This window comes from Cricetulus griseus, chromosome 4, assembly GCF_003668045.3.
Source record: "Cricetulus griseus strain 17A/GY chromosome 4, alternate assembly CriGri-PICRH-1.0, whole genome shotgun sequence".
NCBI lineage: Eukaryota > Metazoa > Chordata > Mammalia > Rodentia > Cricetidae > Cricetulus > Cricetulus griseus.
In genome coordinates, this window is record NC_048597.1 from 79,534,353 (window position 1) to 79,549,211 (window position 14,859).

Sequence of the window (14,859 nt, forward strand, 5' to 3'; positions counted from 1 at the left end):
AAAAAAAAAAGCCAACATTTTTTGCTGTTGCTGGAGAGTGCTGAGTAGCTCCAAGCCCCAGCAGCTGGAGGCTCTCTGCAGAGGCGGTTGGAGAGCCACACTGATTGGCTGCTGATGACGAAATGGAGAGGCTGCGCTGTGATTGGCGGTTCCCGAGGGAAGGCGTGCGGGAGATTGACTGGGGCAGATGGCCACAAAGGGTCCATTGGCCCCCGCAGGGTGGAAGCTCGGCCCCAAGCCAGGAAAGTGTCAGTGACACGAGAGACAGATGAATCCTGTAGAGTCAAGCTCTCAGCCTTTGGTGGGGGCCTCGTTGAGGGAAAGGAACATCCTGTCGATCATCACCACCAAGTACAGCCAAGCACTGCGTGGCCACCTGATGACTGTGGAAGTCCCACACGTGATCGTGGGGCGGGTCCGATGGAGGAGGCAGGGGCTGAGTTTAATGGTAAAGGCTCCCGGAGTCTGTTGCAGGCAGCCCAGGGTCTAAGGGAGGAGGCACAGATCTGACGGGGGCTGGTACAGGGTCTGATCCAGAAAAAGGGACGGAAGAGCTCCTGGTCAGGGGACTCTCCTAAGCACAGGCCCTGAACAGAGGAAGCTGTCAGAGAATGGCTGGGCTAGTGAGGACAAGTTTCAGGGGCCCAGGCAACTTGTGGAGGTAACAGGCATCTTGGAGGGAAGTGGGGGCACCCATGAGCCTGCCCACACCATAGATATGTCCGAGCACATTTGTACATAGAGCAGCTCTCATAGCCAGCTGTAGCTGGGTACCAATGTGTCCCTGTACTCCATCCCTTCATTTCTTCCAGCTGAGTCAGGGACCCCACAGCTCCAGATGGATCCCCTATAAATCTATTTTTGTGTGTGAGTGCAGGAATCTCACTCCCGTTGCACAGATAGGAAACTGAGGCAGAGTCTCGGGGAAGCTTACAGCACAGGGTAGTGAATGAGTTTTCTCTCTCTAGGTAAAAAAAAAAAAATTATTTGTACAACTGTCCTGCCTGCCTGTATGTATGCGCACCACTATGAATACCTGATGCTTGTGGAGATGAGAAGGTGTTGGGTCCGTTGAAGCTGGAGTTATGAATGGTTGTGAGTCACCACGTGGGTGCTGGTCTTCTGCAAGAGCAAGCACGCTTAACCATGGAGCCATCTTCAGTCTCCCCCACCATCATTACTTTTTTTTTTTTTTTTTTTTGAGACAAGGTCTCATGTAGCTCAGGCTGTAGTCAAAAGTGACCTTAAATGTTGGGGAATATTAGTTTAAGCTGTGTTGCATTTGTTTAACCATGTAAAGATGTGTGACTTTTGTTTATGCTTCATTTGTTTAACTCTGTGAAGCTGTGTTACTTTGCCTGTCTAAAACACCTGTTGCTCTAATAAAGAGCTGAACACCCAATATCAAGACAGGAGCAAGGATGGGGGGTGGAGACTGGCATTTGGAGAGAATAAATAGGAGAAATTTGGAAGCAAGGAGCCAGGAAAGAACAAGGAGAGGAGGACGTCATGGGTTGGCCACCAGGCCACCCGGCCGCCCAGCCAGCCACAGAATTAGAAGAAAAGAAAAGAAATAGAGAAAGGTAAAGCCCAGAGGCCAAAAGTAGTTGGGATAAGTTAAGAAAAACTGGCAAGAAACAAGCCAAGCTAAGGTCGAGCATTTATAAAGTAAGAATAAGCCATGTGTATTTATTGGTAGTTGGGTGGTGGGCCCCCCAAAAGAGCCCAAGGGTAAAAAAACAACCAGCAACACTTAACTTTCTGTCTCTTGCCTCTAGCTCCTGAGCGTTGGGTGATTACAGGTGTGTTGGCTTTGGACCCATAGTTTCATATATGCTAGGCAAGCACGCTATCAAGTGAGCCTCATCCCTCTTTGTTTTCTTTTTGGACAGGGTCTTGCTATGTAGCCCAGGCTGGCTTCTCAAACTCATGGCAACCTTCCTGTTTTAGCTTCCCAAGTGCTGGGATTACAGGCTTGAGCCATTGTAGGAAAGAAGAATGGAGAAGCTATTCTGGCCCTCATGGGTTCCTCCAGTTCTGTCAGAGTTCAGGAAGCTTGGCAGGTGGGTGAGAGTCCCCTCTGGGGTTTGTCAGTGCAGACTCCAGCTTCAGCACCCCCAGTTCTATCCTGCAGGTCTAGCCTTCAGGAAGCCTAATGAGATGGGACACAGTCTAGTGCTGTGATCCCCATCAGATCTCTCTGATGGGGAGCTGATGAAGGCCCCTAGGAATTTCCCAACCAAGTCCACATTAGACACCCTGTCCAAGGCCTGCTTCTAATCCCTGTGGGGACCTACGGGAGTGACATCTGAGTCCCCACAGGGCCCCCATTTTCTCCAGAGCTGAGTGGCCTCTCCTACTGGAGAGACAAGATCTGACCTTGTTAAAGTGTTGAATGGAAGGAGCTGAGGAAATAGTCCAGTTGGTAAAATGCTTGCCTTGTGTCTTAGTTAGGGTTTCTGGTGCTGTGAGTGGACACCATGACCACAGCAACTCTTAGAAACATTTAATTGGGGCTGGCTTACAGTTCAGAGGTTTAGTCTATTATCATGGCTGAAAACAGGGCAGCATTCATCAAGGCTGACAGTAGTGGGGAAGGAGCTGAGAGTTCTTACATTTTGATCCTCAGGCAACAAGAAGTAAACTGAGTCATTGGGCATAGCTTGAGCAAAGGAGACCTCAAATCTCACCCCCAAAATGACACACTTCTTCTAACATGGCCACACCCACTCTGACAATGCCACACCTCCTAATAGTGCCATTCCCTTTGGGGGCCATTTTCTTTCAAACCACCACACCTTGCAAGCATTTGGACCTGAGTTTGATCCCCGGAGCTGGGGAGGTAAGAACAGGCTGGGCTCACTGGTCCTGCAGCCCAGCTGAATTGGCAATCTCAGAAACCAAGATGGATGGCTCTTGAGGAACAACACCGGACGCTGACTCCTAGCATCCATAAATATGTGCACACATGTGTCTGCACATATGCATGTAAAACCCTAATCCACTTGGTAATGTGTGCCCGTAATCCTAGTACATGGGAGACAGGTGGAGGATCACCTTCTGGTTGAGGCCTACCTGGTCTACATATCCAGTTACTAAGTGAGACTCTGTCTCCAACTCGAGGGGTGGCTCTCCCCTCTAATCCCAATACTCAAGAAGCCCAAACTGGAAGGTTACCTAGAGTTCAGTGCCAGCCTGGGCTACAAACTGAGTTCCAGGCTGAAGGAGATTAAGACTATCTCAAAACCAATCAACCAAAAGAGCCTACTGGATTTCCTTCAGAAGATAACTTGCGTTGGGCTGTGGTGGCACACGCCTTTAATCCCAACACTCAGGAGGCAGAGGCAGGCAGATCTCTGAGTTCAAGGCCAGCCTGGTCTACAGAGTGAGTTCCAGGGCAGCCAGGGCTGTTACACAGAGAAACCCTGTCTCAAAAGAAAAAGAAAACTTAGTGCACAGGCACTGTGTGTGTGTGTGTGTATGCATATGCCCGTGCCCTTACTGTTTACAGTAAATGAGTCTGGGAGGCATCCAAGAGCATCCTGTTTTTTCTGTGTTGAGCAATGGATAAAGAGTTCCTGACCTCTCTGGGTTGTCGCACACTTGTCTAGATGGGGAGATAAGGGATTCTGGGTCGGTCCCTTGAGGTTGATAATAGCAGAAGGGACAGATGGGGTCTCCCAGGGAGAGAGATGCCTGAGAGGGAAGTGGCGGGTGGGCTTTAAGTTTGCCATGAAACCCGAGCCTCTTCCTGGGCCTCTGGCTTAAAGCCTCACATGGCAAAGTCATCCCCACTGGGAGTTGGGGGGAGTGGTCAGCATTCCTCTCCATTTCCTTGGACCCAGGCCTGAACCTTGCAGGGAGGAGAAAGATGGGGGCGCTGCCTTCTTGAGTTCCCTAACTAGAGCCACACCACCAGCTTTCAGTAATTAATGATATTTTTGATACCACTGCAAGAAATTAAGAATGTTCAGTGGGGAAGGTTGCTGACACCTGGGACCCATCCCTGGGCTCCACATGGGGGAGGGAAGGAATGGACTTCTGTGAGCTGTCTGGTAATATCCACAGGTGTGTGGTGGTATACTTGCATGTGTACCTGTGCTCTCCCCGCTCTCTCTCTCACACACAAATGTAATTAAAATTTAAAATAGGCAGAGGCAGGCAGATCTCTGTGAGTTCCTGGCCAGCCTGGTCTACAGTGTGAGATCCAGGACAGTCAGGACTACACAGAGAAGCCCTGTCTCAAAACCAAAATTTAAAATAAAGTTAAGATCGTGAGGGGCATGTGAAGCATTTTACTTATATTGTTCTATGATTAAATAAAATTTGGGAGTTATATATCAAGGTAAAAACCCGAGTGATCAGAGAAGCAATGGAGAAACAACCAGTGACCTCCTTCCTCTCTCCTCCAATCCTAAAGGGTCCTCGAGTCTTTCTAAACCTTTCCCTACTATTCTCTATATTTCTCTATATGTATTTTGGGTCCTTCATAAACCTGTATGGCTAATTTCAGTCAGCCAATCACTGACTCCCCTCTCTGATTCAAGGTAAATTTTATCAGCAATCTTGGAGTGTTGGTGGGAAAAATATCCCACTATAGGCATGGTGGTGAAGGCCTTTAATGCCAGCACCCAGGAGGCAGAGGCAGGTGATCTCCGTGAGTTGGAGGCCAGCCTGGTTTACATAGTATGTTTTAGGTCAGGCAAGCCTACATAGCAAGACCTTATCTCAACCTCCCCCTCCCACCAAAAGAAATTAAGATAATAAATGTATAAAGTCAAAGGGGAGGTGGCTAGAAAGATAGCTCAGTGGTTAAGAGCATTTGCTGTTCTTGCAGAGAACCCAGGATCGTGTCCCGGTACCCACATATCTCTAAGTCCAGTTCTAAGGGATCTGACACCCTCTTCTGGCTTCTGAGGATGCTACATACATGGGGTGCACACACATACAAGCCTGCAAAACATGCATGCACATCAAAGTAAATAAATGAAAATAAAACCAAAGGGGACTTCAAGAATCAAAGGGGACTTAGAGATGCGAGTCACAGAAAGACAGAAAGCATATCCTCCCTTTTTTGGGGGCACAGTATGGGAGAACTAAACCCAGAGCCTCCCACCTGCTGAATGCCCCCACTAACCTGCATCCTCCGCTCACCCTTTTTTATTTATTTTGAGATGGTATATATTTTTTTTTTATTTTGCTTTTTGGTTGTTTATGTTTGTATGGTGTGTGTGGAGTGTCTATGTGTGTTTGAATGGGTTGGATGCATGTGCGTGCTCGGTGTGTGGAAGTCGGAATTTGATGCTGAGTGTCTGCTTCCATCATACTCCAGAGCTTGGAGCTTGACAGTCCCCCTGTGTAAGTAGCCACCTCACTGCAGGAACCCAACCACTGTCTTGGAAGTGCTGGGGCTACAGGCTGTCTGCTGCACGCACAGCCCCCAGTGCTGGGATCTAGACTCTGGCCCTCATATTTATTTGGTAGCAGCTTTCTCCACTGAGCTATCTGATTAGCATCCCTACCATATTTCGTTTGGTAGAGTCTTACTATGTAGCCCTGGCTGGCCTGGAACTCCTTACCAAGACCAGGTTAGTCTTGAACTCTTAGAGATCTGCCTGCTTCTGCCTCCTGAGTGCAGGGATTAAAGGCGTGTGCCACCACTGCCTGGCCTGTAGACAGGACCTTTAAAGAGAAAGAGAAGCCAGGCCTGCTGATGCAAGCCTACAATCCCAGCAAAGTGAAGGTGGAGGTGGGGGGATCAGGAATTCAAGGCCAGGTTTGGCTAAATGTCAAATTGGAGGCCAGCCTGGGCTATATGAGAGCCTGTCTCTCTTTCCTTTTCTGCAAATAAAGAGGTGAATGAGTTAAAGTGAGGTCAAATGAGCTGGGGGGTGTGGCTTAGTGGTAGAAGGCTTTAGGGAGCATGTGCAAAGCCTGGGTTCAGTCCCCAGCACTGTAGTTAGATACACGATAGATAGATAGATAGATAGATACACAATAGATAGATAGAAGACAGATAAATAGATACATGATAGACAGGTATATAGTTAGGTGGGTAGGTAGGTAGATGACAGGTAGGTACATAGATGATAGATAGGTAGATAGATAGATTCGATATAATGAGGTCATTAGGCAAGATTTGATCCAAAAGATTGGGGTTCCTATAAGAAGAGTGAATCAGGCTGGCCAACTCTGGTAGCACCTACCTGTAATTCTAGCACCTGGAGTCGGGTGGGGATGGAGGCAGGAGAATGGGGAGCTCAAGGGCATCCTTGGCCACATAGTGAGTTTGAGGCCACCCTGAGCCACACAAGACTCTGTCAAGACCCTTTCCCATTAATAACAACCCAAAATCTCAAAGGAAAACCTCCCTGGTAAATCATAAAGCCCACACTGGCACATAGACAGGCTTCCCTGGGAAAACACAGCCCTTCAAGACAGTGTAGTTTATCTGAGAACAGACGACAGGAAGCACTGCAGGGGAGGACTCAGATGCAGTGCAGCCAGGAAGGGCCCAGCAGAGTCACCACGTGGACAGGAGAGCTGGGCAGCTCAGAGGAAGCAGATCACACCAGAGCCATCTGCCTAGGAGCTGGGCCACAGCTTCCTGCAACGTGGACCCTGTCACACCCAACCATAGCACGCACTCGCCTGGGGACAGAAAGCAGACACAGGATAGTTGGTGCAAGGGTCTGCTCACTGCACCTGAAGGTGTTAGCCCCCCCAAAAAGAGGGGGAATCATGGTGTCTGCTTCAGGTATTACCATGCCGGCTGATCTCAGGACCCTAGCATATATATTTATGTGTTATTATAAATATATATGTATATTATAGAATTAATAAAAATTAGGTATTTATGTTTTTTGAGACAAGGTTTCTCTGTGTGTACCTGGCTGTCCTGGAATTCGCTTTGTAGACCAGGCTGGCCTTGAACTCACAGAGACCCCCTGCCTCTGCCTTCCAAGTGCTGGGATTAAAGGCATGAATACATCATCATGTCTGACTACATTTTGCATTTAAACACACACACACACACACACACATCACATACACACATCTCTCACACACACACCACACACACATAGTACATACACACATCACATACACATCTCTCTCTGACACACACACTACACACACACATAGTACATACACACATCACACACACACATACATACACACTCCATATCTGCACACACATGTCCCGCGCGCTCTCTGTATTTCTCGCCAGCAAGAAATCATACACGGGACACTCGGATCCTTCTGCAGACAAGCTTTAATGCATCTTGAGAGTGAAAGAGCATAAGCTTCCCAGAGCGGAGACCCTGAGCCAAGAATCCCGTCCCCTAATAAAGGCTGGCAGCCGCCGCCTGGGACGTGTCACCCTATGATTGGCTGTAGCTCATCCGGCCATATGATGCCACGGAATAGGCAGAGATCAAGGAATGGAAAATTACCCAGCGCCTGCGCAATAATCTTGTTTACATTCGGTGCCTGCCGGATGCAGGCGCCATCTTGTAATGGAGAATGCAGGGACGGCTCCCTACATCTCCCCCTTTTTTATTAATTAATGATAAGGCTTTATATTTTTACAAGCAAATAGGTCACCCAAATGTTGAGGGATAGAGGCAGAGGTTGTACCTTCCCAATCAAATATTAAGACTGTGTACAAGAGTCGCCATCAGGCTGTTAGCTTGACCCGAAGCGCTCTCGACCTGTCCTCTGCCGTTTTTCTGGGAAAGGGAGACTAGGGCAGGCAACCCTTATGCAGGACAACATGCCTCCCAGAGAAGCCTGTATATTGGGCAACTCTCTGTGCGATGCCTTGCTCGACATCCCTCATGGGCTGCTCAAGCCAGGCACTCTACCCTGTGCAATGAGCCTAGGCTCCGGGTGTGCAAGAGCTGTCTGGCCAGCGGCCTATTGCTTAAGCATAGTTATCCAAATATCAGTGGAAGCCCCTTGTTCCAAAGCTACAAGCGCTTGGGCGATAACCACCTTGTCTCTCTTAGTTTGAGCCCTGAGCCTACAGACCAGCCAGAGAAGCAACATCAATCCGCAGCAAACGGCTGCACCAAACAATCCCACCTCCACCCATTCCTTAAAATAGGAGACAGCTGAAGCAATCCATGATGACAGTCCCTCCGTCAAGGACAGGAGTTAATCTGGATAATAGCGGCTCTCAACTCCCGGGGAGAGGGTGGAGTTCTGACTTTTGAAGATCCGAAGAGGCTCTTCGGGTTGAGTCTTTCTGGGATCCACAGGGGATTTTCTTCATCCTGTGGAAAAACACATATAGCTCCCCTGGATCTTATGAGAATAGGATCCGGGCCTCTCCAAAGACCAGTTAAGACATCTTTCCATTTTACCATCTCCTTAGACCTTTTAGGTTCTGAGGTATGACGCTTGGCCGCTGTATGGCCCTGAGCGTCGGTGTTTAGAAAATTAAGGGTAAAGAGTGCCATGGATATTGCAACTCTTGGCACCGAGGGTAAGGATGCTCCCATTCCCTCCTTTTGTTTGATTAAATAAGACTTAAGTGTGCGATGGGCACGTTCCACAATGCCTTGTATAAGGTAGGCCAGTTAGATGGGTAATTTCCATCTGTCTGTAGAAGTGCTGGAACTTTTGAGAGGTATAAGCCGGCCCATTATCTGTTTTTAAGAAGCACACAGGTGGCTAGGTAAAGTCTTATTTTTGTAATACAGCTGAACTTTCTTAAACAGTAGCTTAACTTCTTTCTGAGGCAGGGTTTTTTTTGTGACTTTGGAGCCTGTCCTGGAATTCGATCTGTCGGACCAGGCAGGCCTTGAACTCATAAAGATCCATCTGTCTCTTACTCCCGAGTGTTGGGATTAAAGGCGTATGCCGCCAACGCCCAAAACTTAAAGGCGTGTGTCACCAACACCCTGAGCTTAAAGGTGTGTGCTACCAACATAATAGCATCTTTTACAAAACAAGAACTTTACATTGTCAGGCTTTGTTTAAAAATTCTAAATTGAAGCTCTTTAAGTACAAACATTAATAAAATCAAACATTTGAAAACTGGTTTTAAAAAGAAATTTAAATTCCCTTAAGGTCTTTCTTTAATATATAGAAGCTTTAACATTTTAAATCTTAACTGAAAAACTTGTTTCTAAGATGGTACCTCTAATTTCCATGCGGTAACCTTTAGTTAAGATGGCGGTCTAAGTATCCTTTTTTTAACTTTAGCAAAATGGCTACCGTCAGTCATGTGACCAGCTACAAAATGGCCGTACCAGGAAATAGAACATTTTAAAACAAGCATACATAAATTACTTGAGCGAATAACATGCGCGGCCTTTTCCCCTGTCAAAGACTGGGAAAGCCATCTGCAATTTTCTCCGCTCCTCTAATGGTAAAAAGGAGTCGGTACCAAATTTTTGTTGTAACTCATATAATGGGGGTGCTGATGGAAGTACACCCGCTGGATTAACAGGTCTCTTAAATTTACCGGGGTGTGACCGGTTATCCCCTATTTTCTCTCCCCCCTTTTTTGTTTCTTTTTCACCTAGCTGAGCTGTTTCCCCAGTATTTAAGACTTCATCTCCTGAGCTTTCAGAGTCATCAGAGCTATCAAGATTTAAAGCTTTTACAGAATCATCTAACAAATTATTCACTCCCTTGTCATTAGACAATCCGGGAGGTCCTTTTTCCTTTTTCGTTGCCGTTTTGTTTTTTGTATACACTCCCCTGTCATTCGACACCCCGGGAGGTCCTTTTTCCTTATATTTTATTGTTGGGCGCGCCCCATCTCTCACTACATTCGGTTTCTGATATATAATTCTGGACTTCTTTAAGATTGCTACAACAGTGAGAAAAGTCAAAATAGCTCCTAGTAAAAGCATAGAAGCCTCTATATTAACCTCCCACAATAGCAACATTCCCAAGCCAAAGTCCAGAAAAAACATACCTCTCCGAATTTACCACCCTGCAGTTCTGAATCCGCCTTGTAGCCAAGGGGTCTCCGCGGTGCTGGAGATGTTCATATGTTCCCGGGTTTCGGCACCATATGTCCCGCGCGCTCTCTGTATTTCTCGCCAGCAAGAAATCATACACGGGACACTCGGATCCTTCTGCAGACAAGCTTTAATGCATCTTGAGAGTGAAAGAGCATAAGCTTCCCAGAGCGGAGACCCTGAGCCAAGAATCCCGTCCCCTAATAAAGGAGGGCAACCGCCGCCTGGGACGTGTCACCCTATGATTGGCTGTAGCTCATCCGGCCATATGACGCCACGGAATAGGCAGAGATCAAGGAATGGAAAATTACCCAGCGCCTGCGCAATAATCTTGTTTACATTCGGTGCCTGCCGGATGCAGGCGCCATCTTGTAATGGAGAATGCAGGGACGGCTCCCTACACACACATACATACCCATATCACATGCGAGCACACATGCACCCCACTGTGTGCATATGGAGGTCGAAGGTCAGTTCTCTCCTTCTACCACATGGGTTTCCAGAGGTCCAACTCGGTTCATCAGGCTTGGTGGCAAGAGCCTGTCTATACCCCTTAGCCCTGCTCTATGTCCTTGATAATGTCTCTGTGAACATGGGCATGCAGTGATCTCTCTCTGCGAGATCAAGGTCTCAACTCTTGGTTCTGTTCTTTGGGGTGTAACTGCCCAGTAACAAGCTAGTGAGTTCATTCATGCATTCCTGCAGTCCTGGGGATTACAGTTAGGACCTTGGGCATGCTTAGGTGAGTGCTCCACAGTGGGGCTATACAAAAGCCCTTGGTTTTATGAGACAGCCTTTCCTTATGGAGCTCATGAATGTTTAGAACTTGTGATCCTCCTGACTCTGCCTTCTGAGTGCTGGCTTACATTTAGTTTTGAAACTGTTTTAGCCAGGCAGTGGTGGTGCACGCCTATAATCCCAGCACTCGGGAGGTACAGGCAAGCAGATCTCTGTGAGTTCAAGGCCAGCCTGGTCTACAGAGTGAGTTCCAAGACTTCCAGGGGTACACAGAAATCCTGTCTCAAAAAACTAAAGCCAGGATGCTGGAGAGATGGCTCAGAGGTTAAGAGTACTTGACTTTTCTTCCAGTGGTCCTGAGTTCAAGTCCCAGCAACCACATGGTATCTCACAACCATTTGCAATGGGATCAGATTCCTTTTTCTGGTATGTATGAAAACAGAGCACTAATATACATAAAATACATGAATAAATAAATCTTTGTAAAAAAAAACAAAAAACAACCAAGCAAACAAACTTTAATTTTTTTTGTTTGTTTGTTTTTTTGTTTTTCGAGACAGGGTTTCTCTGTGGCTTTGGAGGCTGTCCAGGTACTGGCTTTGTAGACCAGGCTGGTCTCGAACTCCCAGAGATCCGCCTGCCTCTGCCTCCCAAGTGCTGGGATTAAAGACGTACGCCACCACCGCCTGGCACAAACTTTAAAATTTTATATGTGTATGTGTGCCTGTGTCTGTATAAATGTATGCCATGTGTGTATGTGCCTGAAGAGACCCAAAGAACTTAAACTCCGGTCCTTTCAAAGAGTGGCAAACACTCTTAACCTCAGCTCCATCTCTTCAGCCCCTACTATTTTTTAAATATGCTTTAAATATGTACAGGGGACATGTCTTTAATTTGTGTGTGTGTGTGTGTGTGTGTGCGTGCGTGTGTGTGTGTGTGTGTGTGTGTGTGTGTGTTGGGGCGGCAAGGGGCTAGTGTGCCATTGTATCCTTGTGGAGGTCAGAGAACAACTTTTGGTGAGCCAGTTCTTTAATGTTTCACCTGGGTGAGGTCCGGTCTCTCGTTTTTTTGGCTGACACATTGTGTTTTCTGTGCTAGCTGGCCTGTGAGTCTCTTGTCTCTTGCATCCCATCTGGACTGCTGAGGATCCAGATGCATGCCTCAGTATCCAGCTCTCTACATGGTTTTGGTGTTGAACTCAGGTTTTCAGGCTTGCAGGCTAGCACCTTTACCTGCTGAGTCGTCTCCCCAATCCTGGTGTTTGAGACAGGGTCTCACTGTGTAGACTAGGCTGACCTCACACTTTTGGTAATTCTGCCTCTGCCTCTGGAGTGCTGGTATTATTTATAGGCATGTGCCACCATGTCCAGCTTAATTTTTTTTTCAAGACAGGGTTTCTCTGTGTAATCCTGGCTGTCCTGGAACTCACTCTGTAGTCTGGGTTGTCTTTAAACTCAGGGATCCACCTACATCTGCCTGGGAGTGCTGGGATTAAAGGCATGTGCCACCACACCTGGCTAAACTTTTAAACTATTATAGCAGCTGCCACCATGACTGTATAATCTTATTGACCTCTGTGACTGACAGTTCCTATTTTATTTGTTTACACATGGGATAGCATGTGCCTCATAGCTGGGCTCTTGAGTTGTCACCTAACAAAAGCGAACTTTCCTTATCTGCACACACAGGCCTCACTGTGTGGGATGCATGTCGTGTCCTATCTACATCCCCCCACTCACTGTCACATATGTCACTCCTCATTCATAACTAACAGAAATACGGTTGTATGAGCTACTGTGTCCACAACCCTTTGTGCAAATGTCCGGTCAGATTCTTTGGAGGGCAATTCCTTTATCATTTGACATTTTAATAGAAGTGGTCAAATTAAAAGATAAAAACAACAAAAAACTCTTGCTTGGTGTGGTGCATGACTGTAATCCCAGCACTAAGGAAGTTGAAGCAGGATACTCTGAAGTTTGAGGCTAGCCTGAGCTATATGTAAGATTCTGTTTCAAAACAAACAAGATGAGATGCAGTTCATTTGGTAGAGTGCTTGCCTAGTGAGCATGCAGCCTTGGGTGCCTGAAGTTCACTCTGGAGACCAGGCTGGCCTTGAACTCACAGAGATCCATCATCCTCTGCCTCCCGAGTGCTGGGATTAAAACATGTGCTGTCACGCATGCCCAGCTAGTTTTGGTTTTCTGATATAGGATCTCACTATGTAGCCCAGGCTGGGTTTGGACTCCTGATGCTCTGGCTTCAGATCTTGGTGCTGGAATTAAGGTTGGAGAACTACAACTTGCCGGCAATACCCTTTCTTCAGAGCTGCTGGCCTAACAAAGACCTAACTTTAGCTCATTGCCTGGGCCAGGGCAATACAAGAGGAGGAAACTGGCAGAGAAAGGCTGGGGACAGTGTTTTCCCTGAGTGCAGACTTAAAAGCTAAGCAGAGGATATTTTTGGTGTGTAGGGGATTGAACCCATGAATTCAGCATGCTATGTAAGCTCTCTATTGCTAAGCCATAACCTTAGCCCTCTTACTGTTTGAAACAGATAGTGTCTCTCTAAGTTACGTAGCCTGACCTTGAACTCACGCTATGATCACATTCTTCTTTCCTTTCTCTATTAAGTGGCTTTCCTCTTTCTCTTCCTGGAATCCCCCAGTGAGGGGCTGGGGTATAGCTCAGTGGTAGGGCACCTGCCTAGAATCCCCCTGTGAGGGACTGGGGGCGTGGCTTAATGGTAGAGGAAAGTGGCTGTGATGATGTGCCTTCACCGCCCTTGGCTGTTTGCTTCTTTTTGGCTGTCCTGGATGACATCAAATGACCGTTGCAATTGAAACCTTTCTAATGAGCAGCTCCCCAGACTTGGAAACTCTTCAGATCTGTGTGCCAGGATAGCAGGGAGTGGGTAGAGGTTTACCCAACCTTCCTCCGGTTTGCAAATGTGAAAACCAAGGCACAGGATGACCCTGGCAAAAATAACTGTCATGTACCTTTTTTTTTTTTTTTTTTTTTTTTTTTTTTTTGGTTTTTCTAGACAGGGTTTCTCTGTGGCTTTGGAGGCTGTCCTGGAACTAGCTCTTGTAGACCAGGCTGGTCTCGAACTCACAGAGATCCACCTGCCTCTGCCTCCTGAGTGCTGGGACTAAAGGAGTGTGCCACCACCACCCGGCTGTCATGTACCTTTCTGATTCTAAGAATATCAAACCAACTTCCCTGTGTCTTCTAGGGGGTCCCACTGTCTTCATTTAGGCCATTTCACAGAATTCACAGCAAATTCCCCTCAGGGCTAGGGACATTTTCTCCTTCTCTCTTCTTCCCTTCCCTCTTTATTTGAGGCAGAGTGTCACTAAGTAGTCTAGGCTAGTCTTTTTTGTTGTTGTTTTTTCAAAACAGGGTTTCTCTGTAGCTCTGGAGCCTGTCCTGGAACTTGCTCTGCAAATCAGGCTGTGCTCTAACTCACAGAGATGTGCCTGCCTCTGCCTCCCCAGTGCTGGGATTAAAGGCATGTCTAGCCTAGTCTTGACCTCTGTAATCTAGCCTGGCCTTTAGTTCTAGAGTGTTGGATTACACATGTAAGGCACCAATTCTTCTTCTCAACTCCCATCCCTTTTCTAACACCCCCTCCTTTCCCTACTTTTCCTCTCCCCTTCTGAGAGAAGGCCACATTCTGTACCCCAGGCTAGTCTTAAAATTACTATGTAGCTCAGACTAGTCTTGAACTTACTGCACAGCCCAGGCTGACTTCACACTCATGATTGTCTTGCTGAGTGCTGACATTACAGGCATTTAATACCATGCCCACTCGATAGGTTCATTCTTCCAAGCCCGCCAGACCCTGATCTGGGACTGAGAGTGTATTTCTGAGCTTAATGGTGTTTAAGGGCTTTGGGAATTTGGAAAATATCCCTAAGGAGATTATTAATGTGAGTGGTTAGTGCCACAGATGGGGACAGAACCCAGTGTCCTGGTTTCCTGTGGCTCTGTCACCTCTAAGGATGTTCTGAGTTTCTTGGTTGGCACTGGGTCCTGTCAAAATGGAGCAAGGAGAGAGATGCTTTTGGGCATGCCAGCATGACTTTGGAGGCTGAGCAGGCTGGTGTGGCTATGAAAGCCAGGGGCTCCAAATGCTGTTTTGAGGT